This window comes from Manacus vitellinus, unplaced genomic scaffold (genome assembly GCF_001715985.3).
Source record: "Manacus vitellinus isolate BGI_N305 unplaced genomic scaffold, ASM171598v3 scaffold_56_pilon, whole genome shotgun sequence".
In the NCBI taxonomy this organism is placed as follows: Eukaryota; Metazoa; Chordata; class Aves; order Passeriformes; family Pipridae; genus Manacus; species Manacus vitellinus.
In genome coordinates, this window is record NW_021940660.1 from 2,769,617 (window position 1) to 2,782,998 (window position 13,382).

The window sequence follows — 13,382 nt, forward strand, 5'->3', positions numbered from 1 at the left end:
AGATGGACACGGCGAGAACAGCTTTGGCGCCGCGCGGTGCTGCTTTCCCCCTAGAATCACATCCTTTAATATTTTTAAAAAACCCAACAAACACCCAAAGTTTGGATTTCTGCCCAATTCTCGATGCATTTATGGAGCGCCTCCAAATTTCGGAGAATATCTGTCTAGGTGTATCACTGTAGAATGTTTTCGCCACGACTCGGTGCATTTCACTTTTTCAAACGGCTTTTGTTCAAGTTGAAGGAAACCCACTGCATCAGTTATTTGAGTTCCAACGCCAGCTAATGGGGTTAGAGCCTTCAGTTTCACAGCGGGGAAAAATTACAGTGTTTGTTATTTACTTTCCAGCTGCCATTTAGAATACGACTTGAGAGCTTGCTGTGTTAGAGGAATACAGGAAATTACACCTACAATGAGATTAAAATAGAGGAGAGTGTGTTGGAAATATTTTTTAAATTATTTAAGGTAATGTAGCTATCAAAGTATTTTTTGTTCTCTTTCTATCTTTGTTTTTCCCTTGTCTTTCAAATTCAAGCCAGAGTCTGTTACAAAACAAATGCTGTCTTCTCGTATGTTTTCGTACGAAGCATAGTAGTAATAAGTCAAGGGAGGCAAGGGCTCATGTTAAGGAAGAAATCTGTAGGAAAAGCAAACTTGTATTAATTTCAATTGGAATTTAATCAACAAGCTGGTCAGTCACCGAATGCAGTGGATAATGAGAGCTGTATGTGCTGCATAATTACTCATGTCTGAAGAAGTGCGGAGTACCCCTGCTCTGTGCGGGTTCGGACGGTGCGGTGCTAGTTTTTTTCCCCCCTCCCCGTCACTCACACGGAAGCTGTCCTTAGTATCAGGAACTGGGGTGAAACAGCACGGAGAAGTTCCTAAGCGCTAGGCGAAGTGTGCTGTGCCATGACGTTGCAGGGATCCTTTCTATTTAGTTGGCGAACAATAAACGTTTATTATCACCGCGGCAGATCATCAGACAAAGCTTCCCCCTCCCGCCTCCCCCAGGCACGAGCGCTGCTGATAAGGGAACTGCTCCGGGTGACAGGCAGAGCCGCAGGCGCCATTCGGAAATAACTTCTTTTATTATTGTTATTTCCCCCCCCCTCGGCTCGCCTTTTGCAAACCTTGGCAGGGCGGCGGCAGTGTCAGGGCGGAGGTGCGCTGCCCGCCGCCCCCCGCCGCCGCGGAGCCGCCTGCCCGGCTCGGCACCTCGCAGCCGCCGGGCTCCGCCGTTCGGGCACACGCGGGGAGCGGAGCGCGCTGAATTTGTACTTTGAAGCCTTTTTCGCCTTATGTTTTCATGGCACTAGGAAGGCCTGACAGAGGAGTGCCTCTGTTGAGATAGGAGGCTTTGCTATTTGTTTCTTTGATTTCCCCCCCCCCCTCTCCATCGCTTTCCTTTCCGCCCTCCCTCCTCTTGGTAGCACATCGAGTCAGTGTGAGTCAGGACTTGTAAAATGCATTTCCAAAGCCCAGATGAAAAGTCTCTCAGGCGTGTCTGCTGCTTTATCGGAGCTCTCCCAAGCCCACCTATGCAAACAGATTTGTAATATTTGTGTGCTTAACCGTGCATCTCTTTTACAGGAATCTGTTGCTGCGTATGACATCTCTTGCAAGCTCCCAGAGAGAATTGATGGAGCATACAGCTAGGGAATAGGATACTAGAGAAGCACAGAGGAAGAAACCAGGCAATCACCAGGTAAACTCAGCCTTACTTTGATTTATTTCCTTTCACCTCGCCTGCAAGCCCCTGCCCGCTCCAGTAAGGCAGCAGGAGAGCAGAGGGACTGTACGAGTGTGTATTAAACGCCTGCTCCTCTCTTTTGCCTCCGCAGGATGGAAAGGTTCAGCGTCCATTGGATATGGGACAAGATCGCTCGGCAACCCTTGTGGATTCTCCTTCTTCTAGAGGCGAATTATAGTTATGGATTTATTGTCCCGGTGCCGCACTTCCACCACCACCACCAGCAACAGCAGCAGCTTTCTGACTCTCTTCGGTGACGGGTATTCTTGGGTGGATAATACGGATTACGTTGTTATTGCTTAAGAATACGCGTAGTCGAGGAGAGTACCGGCGGCGGGCAGGCAGGCAGGCAGCGCGACCGCCCCCAGCCCACCAGCTGGCTCCTCACCTCCTCTAGTTGCCAAGGTAGCACCTTTTCCATCTTTTCCTACGCTTTGCAATGTTTCACTCTGTGTCTATGCCCGGGCGGGGGGAGCTCGGACGCCCTCTCTTGAGGAAGGGGGTGCCCGCTGTGTGTGTGTGCGTGGGAGCAAGCCCAGGGCTGGGGAGGGCCGGGTAAAGGCTGGCCAAGCTCCGCGGGTAGGGGGTGACCGGGAGAGCCACGGCCGCTGCGGGGAGCGCATCCGCGGGCAGCGCTCGGCAGGCTGGGCCGGGGCGGGGAGGCGTTGCCGTCCGACGCCCTCGTGTCCCGATCGGCCGGCAGCTCTCAGCCGCAGCCGCGCGCAGCCCTCGCTGCTGCCTGCCGGGGGTCTCCTCGCGGACAACGAGGGCCCGCAGGGCGGGGGGCCCCGGCTCTGCCCGCACAACGCTGCAGAGCCGGGCTGCCGCCCCCTCGGTGGCCACGGCCCCCGCACCACAGCAGCCGAGTCGTGCGGGGCTGGGGGTGCTCGCGGGCGGGGAGGTGCCGAGCACCCGTGCTAGCGAGGCGAGGGGCACCTCGCACGGCCGCAGAGCGCCCGACTCCCGGGGAAGTCCCTCTTCCCCGGCTGCCGAGGGGTTCGGCCACCTAGCGGGGCCGTTACTGGCAGAGAGGTTGTGGACGGTTGCTTTCAGGGAGAGTCATGATCCTCTTACCTCCTTGTCCTCACCCTGCAGTACCAACCTAGTGAAGGCAGGATTAAGAATCCACTTCACACCAGTCCCAGCCCAATGTAGAGTTTGTCAGCTTCTGAGACCCCAGGTTGAGACACATGTTCAGGGCAAGAGCTGAGGGGTTGTTTTGCCCTTTGCAGCTCAGGTGGTGGCTTATTTGCCCCTCTCCCAAGAGCTCAGGACTCCCTAAATGCTGTTTGCAGCTGGACAGGTGGGAAACACGACCAACGGAGTGTTGATTCCCCTTGTTGGCCAAGACATGCCCCATTGCTTTAACATAGAAGAGGTTCATCTGATCCTCTCTCCAATCTCAGCAGCAGGATACAGGCTTTGATTAAAAGCCTGGTTAGTCTTTAGATGCTGTGCTTAGGAAAATCTTAGGCATAGCGTTCATAGTTCCAGTCTTTTTTCCCCTGCTCCTCTGCCCACAAGAGTGGCAGAGAAAAGGAGCAGGGTGTGATCATCCCTTTTTTCCCATTTGAGACCTCTCCACATCCCCAGATGATTCCAGGTCTTTTTGCCACGTAGTCACAATTGTGAGACCAGATTTCAGCCTTAAATGAATTAGATCAGAAGCCATTTTAAAGCAAGACCAGGATTACTGTGATGAGACAGCCTTTTTGAATGGATCCTTCTCGAAGCTCAGCTATGATGAGGCTAGGAACGATTTTTAATGTGGACGAGATAGACATGGGATGATTGTTAAGTTGTGAGTGCGAGGCGGGATGATGGAGAATGTCTTTCTCTCTGTCTCTTGCTTAGAGATTGAAAGGCTGTCTATGTTCTGCTTAATTATTTCCAACAACTGCCAAAGGAATCTTACTCTGTTGCCTTCAGTAGCAAGTGGAGCGCTCCTTGTTGTACAGATGTGTGGATCTGTTATTCTTCAGACACATCTTTGATGCTAGCACTCTGATCCTTGTGTTCCTCTAATACCACTTGAAAGCAGATTTTTTTTCTTCTAGTTTAGTATGTTCAACAGCCTCAGAAACAATGTTAAATTATGCTTTAAAAAGACATGATCAGCTGCTAAATCATAGTCAGTTCAGCACCATAACACAGCCACATTCACAAGTGCTGCAGGAACAGCGATGGAAATACTATTTTAAACATCCAGGTTTGTATTACAAACCTTCCTCTGATCTGAGCTTTTAGTTGACATTTTCCCTTGAGTCATGCTTAGAGTATTATTAGGAGTTCCCATTTCATCACGTAAAGGATTTGTTTGCTCTTTGCTTGGTTGAGTACCTTGTGCAGTATGGATTGGACTGGTACCCATAAATACAAGCTTAGCAAATGGTTCTTTTACTTGCTTTCTTCTAGTTGCTTTCTGTTTAGCATGATGAGATGGTTTTGCTGAATAATGCCTTAATGACAGGGCTGATGCATTTTTAATGCATGTACTCTTTGTCATTGTCAAAATTAACATTTTGATGATTGTAGACTTCTCTTCACTAAAATCTTTTGGGAATTGCTATGCTATGTGGGTTAAAAGAGTGAAAGTGTAAGATTTGATGTGAGAAATACTGGATATGCTTACCAAAATTATTCTAAAATATTTTATAAGGGCTCTTGGAATGATGCTTCCTAATAGCATGATCTCAGAGGGGCTCCCCCTGTTCATTAGCAGTTCCTGGGGTCTGTCACATATGCATATTTCTGAACAACAGTTCTCTAAGAAGTGACTATTCATATTGCAGGGATGATCCTGGGAATGCACATAGATTCCATGGGACTTGTTCAGGGGACCAAGGTTGTTCATGCTAAATTCAAAATATTTGGGGCCAAATCCTAACATTCAATGCAATAGCAAAGCCCCAATTGATTTCACTGCGGGAAAGATTAGACCCCTAGTGAAAGGGATTTTTTACAATGCTACACTTCCTACTTTTTTGCTTTAGAAATTGCGAATCCTGTGTGCTAAAAAATGACTCTAAAAACCCCCTGCCTCTAATAGTCTAATGATATTTTATTAACAGCAAAAATTATACTAAAAGTTTATAGTGGAACATAATAAGAAATTACTTTATAAATAAGGGGTTTTAATTGTACCAGTATGAGCGTTTTCTAGGACACTTTAGAATGAGGTTTGTGGCAGCACCAACCGTGCGTTAACAGCTATTTTGGTGAGTGCATATCTAATTAATTCAGAATACTGAATTTCTGTTCTAAAATGGCTTTTGTAATCTGCATCCTAGTAGAAAATTAAATAAAGAATTAGCCCAAAAATAATTACTTGAACTTAGCCATGTCTTTAAAGGCCATAATCCTATGAAGATTTATATCTCTGGGTAATTTTATCCACTGGAGTAGCCTCAAAGGCTGCTGCCATAGGTAAGTCTTTGTCATGCCAGAGCCCACAAAGCAGCATAGCCGATTGATGGCAGAGCAGAGACTGGTGTGGCAGCTGTCCTGGTGCAGAGCTGGGAGCGTGCAGGGCCCCCCTGCAGCCACCCATGATGCTGGCTGTTCCCCACCCTGCTCTGTGACTGCTTGGGCCTTCCTGGAGTGGGGAACTGCCCAAAGGACTGTGCTCCCAAGCACCATGGGTACATCGTGCCCCATGGCAGGAGTGTGAGAAGGAAGAGTAGCTTTGGTCCCTACTGTCCTGTGCAGGCAGGGTCACAGCCCTGCCTGGGTCTGCCTATAATGTGAAGCACTGCTCTGCTTAGCAGTATCCTGAATTAAGTGATGGGGACTGCCATTTGATTTCAGGTGCCCTTTCCGCAAATATTTAGGCCTACATCCCTTATATATGTATATATCTCTGAATGGAATGAATATATATGCACACACCTCTCTGAAGGGAGGCTACAGCATAGTAGAAAAGCCCCATTCTCTCAGACCTGAGAGAGGCACAACACCCACTCACTTCAGCAGGGGCTGTGCTGTTGCAGTGCGTATTTATGACCAGTGTTATGATTCCTCTTGCTGCTGCAAATTTGCCTAAAATAAATGTCCACACTGCTGAATGTAGATATGTACAGTTATGCAGATGCCTTTCCTTAGGATCAATTCTGCTTGCTTTCTGCTTTTCAGACTACATCTGATTTTGAGAGGAGTGTAAGTTTTCTTCCCTTAACAAGTTATTGTCTTTTATGTTAGTTGAGGTGGCTTCTAGTGTTCATAGGGTTTTCTTGAGGAAATTAAAAACAGTAATACCTATACATCCACACAGCTAGACACATACTTTGCAACTGTGAGATTAAGCTAACTAGCCTTTTTCTCTGCCTTTTTACATCATTCTAGCAGTAATGTACACAACTGGATTTTTATGTGTTTTTAAAAATAAATAATGTCTTTATATATACCAAAGGCTTTTTCTTCTTTTCCTTTTAATAGATTACTATTTTTCTGAAAAGCACCTCCCCCAGGTATTACCCTTAGCTGTTATGACACCTCACCGTTTAGTGTTGCAAAAGTAAATCATAACACTCATTATTAAGAGCCATAAATTTGTACCAGATTCATCATATACCTCCTGAAAGCTTTAACGGTAGAAACATTTCCTGGGCTAACGCCCATGATGATTGCATGCTTTTTATTGCTATCATTTAGTAACCAAATTGCTCAAAAATCAAAGGACTTGATTATCACATACCTGCAATGCTTAGAGCTATTTATAAAAGTTGGCTCGATAATAACAATGACTCAAAAGAAATTTAAATGACAGGCCAAAAATAAGTAGTCTAAAAGTGAAAAACCAAGCCAGAATTCATAGAGGCGATGGAAAGAGTCTGACACCAAAGGACAGACAGGATCCTGAGGAAGGTAGAGAAAAGAGTCTAGGAGGTGATGGTAGAAGGTAGATGTGACCCAGCTTTGCAGAGACAGAGGGCAGAGGAGAGGTGAAGCACCAGGGACTGTAGGCGAGGAGGTATCGCAGTGTGGCGCTCGGAGTATGCACCAGAAGTGTTGAAACCAGGTCTGGAACATCACAGATGTTTGGTAGTTTGCTTTCTGGAAAAACAGTATTAAGTTAAAAGCAGCCAACAGAATATTAGGTGAAATGTTCCAGAAACTAGAGGGGGCTGATTGATGGGAAAAATAAGAGCCCTGAATATATAGCTGAAGGGCAGGGGTTTATATATATATGTATGAATATACATACCTAGCCAAAATTACATAATAATGCCCATATAGATTAACAAAATGAGCATCATGCTTTTGAAATCGTTCTCCTACAGAAACCAGTGGAAATTTTCCATTGATATCAGGAGCGATCAGAATTTCTCCTGTCTACAGGAAAGCAATGTAGCCTGGTGTGTGCAAACAGACCTTAAGCTATGTATGGAGAAAATGCAGCATGGCTATCAAGAAACATTCCCTTTCAGTGAACCCAATACCCCTCTAGCCAGTGGGAATGATATAAAGTAATGGAACAATGTCCAGGCAGGAAAGCCCTTGCCTTAGAGATATAAAATTACCTTAGACAAGACATGGCAGGCAGTAGTCACCCTATGAGGGCTGGAGAGCCACCTGGGGAGGCCTTTTTGCCTCTGACTGCTGTGACACACCTCCATGGAGCTGAAATGGCTCTGATAATTCCCCAACACTTTATACCACTGAAACAAAGAGGTAGGCCCATAAGAGGTAACCTAAACTTTCCAAGCTACTCTAGAGTATTTCAGATTAAGTAAATTTTATCTGTTTCAGGGGCAGTTGTCACCATCGTATTGTTCTATATCAGCTCATCTGAGTTGTATGCAGTGTACAACCCTTTCACATAATTTCATTTCATAGGCATGAAATGTTGGAAAAATATACCTGTCTTTTCTTTGATATTGACAATTGCTGATTCATAACCTTGTTTGGAAAATTAGCGGTTCTCTTACTAAATCAGGACAACATCACAAAGTTTATTAATGGTCACAGGTCAGGCCTATCTTTTAAATCACTGGCAATCAAAGATAAAGTGATCAACATGGGACTGGTCTTCTCTAATTGGAGAAAGAGGAACATTCTGAACCAGAACAGTACAGCATGCAATTGTGCAGCCTGTTACCAAAAAAAGAACCATCTCGCTGCATCTTACAGAGGCATTTACATAGATAATGTAGGTTTCATATGACTACTTTTAGATTATCTGATAGTAATAGCTTTGCAAGTATTCACATTCTCCTAACAAGAAGCTGATAGAAAATTCAAATAAAAAGACATCACTAATTAACGCATTATAAAGGATTTATTTTATTTCTTTAAGTTAGGTAGGAAATAGTAAGAGCATGGAGGCTTCACACTAATGCTTCACACGATCTGGAAACTCATCCTTTAACAATCATTCTTCAGGAGATAACTTACCTGGTTACTCCACTAAATGTATTTTGTATTACCTCTTCATTAAGTTGCCATAAAATATTATCCTGAAATCCAAAGTTATACAGGTTATTACTTGATGTTTTACTAAAGCAACAGTTATTACATTCTTGATGCCCTGGTTGTTATGACCACTATGGGAAAAAATGTTTGTTGTTCCCCTACTTTCCTCCACTGCCTGGCTGTCTCCCTTTCTGTTTATGATACGTGCAAAAGATTTGATGGGATGGAAGGGATTTTCTTTCTCAACATCTTTTATTTTAGAAATGTCAGGATCATTTAATCTTCTAGTAATTGAACCATAGAGGAGAGCAGTGGAAGCTTTCTCAGACCTCTATTTAAGAGGTGGTGAATTTTCTGTTTTTAAGAAAGAGACTTTTTTCCCTGTGTGTTTGCCAAGGTATGAGTTAAGCAGAAGACAATAACATAACTCCTTTCAAGGTTTCAGTACAATCCTTTTCTTTTTGACTACTCACTGTCCTTTGTTGTGTTATGACATCATGTGGCTGTCACATCATGTGTCTATTGCACATGTGATAACATAAATCCATTTGCCTTCAGCTGATCATAGAGCCTCTTGGTGAAAACTGGATCTGCAAGTCCTGGTCTAGGAATCAAGAGGCAAACCCCACTCCCTTTTGCTCTCCTTGTTCAGGTGCTTGTCATTTCTGTGTATGTAAATTCTTACCAGTGGAGAAGGCAGGACCAGTCCAGACTCTCAGTTAGAAATGAACATAAACATGTTAATTTTCCTTTGCTGGAGCTGCAGTGAGGCGGTGCTGCTTGCTCTGCTCAAACCTCCCTGGTAAAGAGGGAGGAATAACTCCATCAAGGAAAAGGATGCTGAATGGGCGTGATGCGAAATCCAAGAAAAAAAACCCAAATACATAAATCCCCCACAAAATACTGTAGTTTTTAGGTTTTAATTTTTACCAAATACCACTCTATTTAAAGTATTTCACATTTCCTGGATGCAAAACTTAAATATGTGCCCTGTAGAGAGGCTCAGAACAATAGCTCTGCTTTCTCTAATAAAATCTCTCTTCCGAGATTAACTCTGGAGCTAGCAGTGAGGTCAGTGTTTCATTTCATATAAGTCAGCTCATGCTGACAAGGGTTTGGCCTTCTTAGTGATGGGCCGTTTGCTGCTCAGAAGTGTGAGGAATGGCTTTCTGAAATATCGATAACTTGCCTTCACTAGAGTTCATGATCAAATTTAGCTGGCAAGTATCAATGCACTACAGCCAGACTGCAGGGCTGAGAGGCTCAGGCCTTGGGCCAGGCGCTAAGGTCTGCTTTCTAAATCAGAGGCTAACTCTTCCATTAGTTTAAATCAGTGGTTTATAGCAATATCAAGTGAGATTTGTGTCAGAGTAGCTCAGACTACAACCTCATCTTGGGGTTTGAAAAGGAATAGAAAAATTAGGCTGCAACCATTAGAATTTTGTTTTCATTTGGTTTTGTTGTGCATATGTGTAAATGTGCCTATACATACACGCACACGTGCAGAGCTGCATTTTGTTCCCATGGACGTTTCCCATGGCCATGTGGCTGCCATTTAACATGGACCTAAGAGCACAAAATCTTCCTCCTGGTGTGGTTTGATTGACATGTGCAGAGATCTCACATAAAGGATCTGGGATCCCGCTTTTCAACCATAAAAGGAAAGCAGACAAGCTTCATCCCCGGCTAAACCCTTTGCACAATATACACCAATAATGAGGCAGCATCTATTTATACATTGCTTACTGGAAATGACTGAATTCAGACAGAAGCTGGTGAGGCAGCCTGGGCTCCACCAGCCTCCATGGAGTCTATTGTTAGTACCCAGGATGAATCCTCAGGCAAACGGGGAAGAGAGGCATGATTTGGAGCCTACTGTGCCACAGGAGGCACTTGGCACTTGGCAAGTGGTGTCTCCTCTCAGAGAATGCCTTCACTGGCTCTGTCAGAACCCGGCAGTCACAGAGGAGGGATGCAGGAGAAACGGTCATAATGATCACCTTCCTAGTTCCTTCCTGGTTACAAGCTGGTCTCCAGGAAGGCCTGAGTGAAACCATCACAGAGTGCAGCCCCATTGCTGCTCCCCTGGGAAGTAGGATGCTGACTTGGGTTTATCTGCAGGGTGGGAGCTCCCTGCCTTTCTTTATGAGAAAAGGAGGTGTCCAAGAGGGAATGGGAGGAAGGCAGTACTATCTTGATGCACACTGATGCCTTCTTGCCATATTGTTGCAGAAGGTTTTCAACAATATTTCTTTACCTAGAAAAAGCAAGATGCAATAGAAAAGCCCCATCCAGTGTTATGGCATTGGTTAGATAGGCCTGTGTGGCTGATCGTCCAGTGACGAGGCTGAGGTGCAGTGCCAATACGTGCCTGTGACAATGAAAACTTGCTTGTCTGTGAGATATTTATCATAAAAAAAGTACTCAGAACCCCTTAGCAAAGCATTATCCAGACAGTGCTTTTGCTCCATGTCCTTTTCCACTCCTCCTTTTCTCTGTGGCTCTCGTGTACTTTGCCCATATGCTCTAAAGCTGTTTTGTGTTCAGTTTTATGTATGTTTTATGTAAATTAGAAGAATCAAGCTTCTCTGCTTGCTAAATTATAAATTGAGTGGAAATTGGCCGACTCTCTTTAGACTATGTCTATAAGTTATACAAGATGTAAGTAATCAAGCTGAGCAGGCTGGGTTGGGGAGGGAAAACACATCAATAGCGTGGGCCACGTGAGCTGCATCCATGTGTCCCTGTATACTGCTGCTTGCTTTCAGAGCCTCGAATCTCTCTTTGCTCTAAAGTGCCAATGTAACTCCTTTTAGACCATTCTCTGAGATGCAGGTCTATTGCCTCCTTTGGTAATTTGCTTGGCATACTCAGTACACCTTGTGTAAATGAACTGCTCTGAAATGCCTGTTTCCACTCTCTTGCTTTAGGACCAGAGCAGATCCAGACTGCCTCCTCTGGGAGCACTGATTCATTTTCCTTCCCTTCTTCCCCTTGTAAGTGAAAATGCCTGTTGATTTTAGTGTCTGTCTCCTTGGTTTACCCCCTGCTTTGGCTCTACTTCCCATACCCCATGCTACCTTTCATACGCTTGAGTTTTGCCCTGGGTTATCTTTTTCTCAGTAGCCCACTGCAACCTCACAGAGCAGGACTGCAGTGCAAGAGCAGAAGCCTGGCAGTGGCTGGCAGCCTGAGAAATGCTGCCCAGGAGAGCAGGGAAGTTAGCTGGTGTCTTGGGACTCAGTGAGATGGTGGAGAATCTGCTACAGGGCAGAAAAGAGTCCTACCATGGCCTTTTATTGCATTAGTTAGACCAAGTTTTAGGAAAAGGGGCCTAAAATCAGACTCCTAGATCTATCCTTACACAGCCAGGAAGGACTAGTAGTATTATAAGCAGATACGGGCATGATGCTGCTCTAGCCTGAATGCAGGGTTCGTCTTAAAACTGTCAATTTTCAGATGGTTGTGACTATCCAAACTGCCCCTAAGAGATGAGACTGATTGCAGCCTCAACACAGCACAGACACTGGCTGCACTGGCATCTGCATGCTGCCAGTATCCAGCAGCACTGACTGAGATCAGCGTTGTGCTGCTGCCATCAGCCTGTCCACCCCAGGAGCACCAAGCCATGTCGGGGGGCAGAGCTCTGGCTAGCTCTGCTCTCTATCTTGTAGTTCCACATCCACTAGAGAATAGAATAAAACATCCTCAGAGAGGCAGTGTAGTGCAGTTCTCATCAGTTTCTGACCAACTTTTTAAGCCCATGGCATCATGGAGATTGAATGTCATTGCCAGGTTAGAAAATTCAGGTTAGAAATGTATTGCTGTGGAGGGGAATTGTGGGCATTGGGTGGGCTCTACAAGCATGGGCCCTGGGCACAGAACATTAGTGGGTAGCCTGTTCCTGTGTCCTGCACAGCCCTATTCCTGCTGATTCCTGGGGTGTCCATGCAAGTCCCCAAGCCCTCACAGCCCAGCCTGACTGCTGAGAGGTGCTGCTCTTAGGGCACAGCATGCTTTACTGACTCTGGTGGGGCAGAAGCATGTGCTCTGCTAAAGGGGATCCCAACTGAGTAGTCAGATGGCCTTCAGGAGCTTTGGACTAGAACTTGCAGGGCACAAACTGGATCCTCTCTGCTCAGTCTCTGCCCTGCAGTTATTTGAGTTTGGGCTCTCTTTCACCGAGTTCATAAAACACATGCTTTTTCTTTTAATTCATTAAATGCTTTGATTCAGTGATATACCATCAGAATGTGGTTTATTCTGTCCAGTCAAATATTTACTGAGGATGATAAAAAATATCCAACCTGCCTTTTTAGAGCGGCTTATTTTACTTCAAAGGGAAGGCATAACCTTTCATTTCCTGGTGAGATTTTTATTAAACCTCTGCCTATTTTATTTGTCAGGCCATATATAAGTTTACTATCACTTGTGTTTCCAAATAAAAGATATGTAGGTTGGTAAGTAGTCTGTAAGTCTAACTGCTATTCCTTGAAACTCATAAAAGGATGATTTTAAACCATGGAATCACTAATTAAAGCTGCTTCTCAATACACAAAAATTAAGTTAACAGTAATTAATGTAGCCAGCCTGGAACCTTAGGAAACTACTGCCAGCAAGTGTCTTTTGGTGCACTCAAGAGGATGCAGTTTGATTGTTGGCACCAACAGACAGGTTGGGAATTGTAAACATGGTAATTAGCAATAAGTTTCTGGATCTCAACTTGCCAGACTGGCAGTCTGATTCTTGGAGTAGTTGTCGCATGGGAGGAGGGAAAAACAAAGTAAGGGAATTAGAGCAACCTTGCATTGCTCTGCCAACATATGCCACTGGACCACTGTTTTTCTTGGCAAAGATCTCTGAGAAGGATTTTAAAAGCAGCATTGCAGCCCTACTGCAAACTGTGAACCTCACTGCAGGCATCAACCAAGCAACCGTCTCTGGCTCTTCTGCTCAAACTATGAGTGCTGCTCCATGGTAAGGAATTGTAGAGTCTGATATTCTTCTACTCCACCTTTATGGTGGGGCACAGTGTTGATAAGGTTATCAACAATAATGGGATTAAAAGAGTTAAAATCCAGCTTTTGCAGTAATCCCGGAGTATTCTATTGTTGAGCTATCAAAGATTAAGGTTATAGTAACCTTATTAATCCTTGGTGTAGTATAAATAAAAAGGAAATGTCACCCTTAATTCCACCATGAAATTAAATCTTCACTT

General features: G+C 44.8%; 1 long non-coding RNA gene across 1 annotated transcript in view; it reads left to right on the forward strand.

Annotated features, from left to right (window-relative positions):
- Positions 1-1,599: 1,599 nt before the first annotated feature.
- Positions 1,600-13,382, forward strand: part of LOC108641813 — a 42,104-nt gene continuing 30,321 nt past the window's right edge. The window contains exons 1-2 of the long non-coding RNA XR_001922293.1: positions 1,600-1,708; positions 1,845-2,158. This is a non-coding gene — a long non-coding RNA (uncharacterized LOC108641813). The remainder of the gene's footprint in view (positions 1,709-1,844; positions 2,159-13,382) is intronic.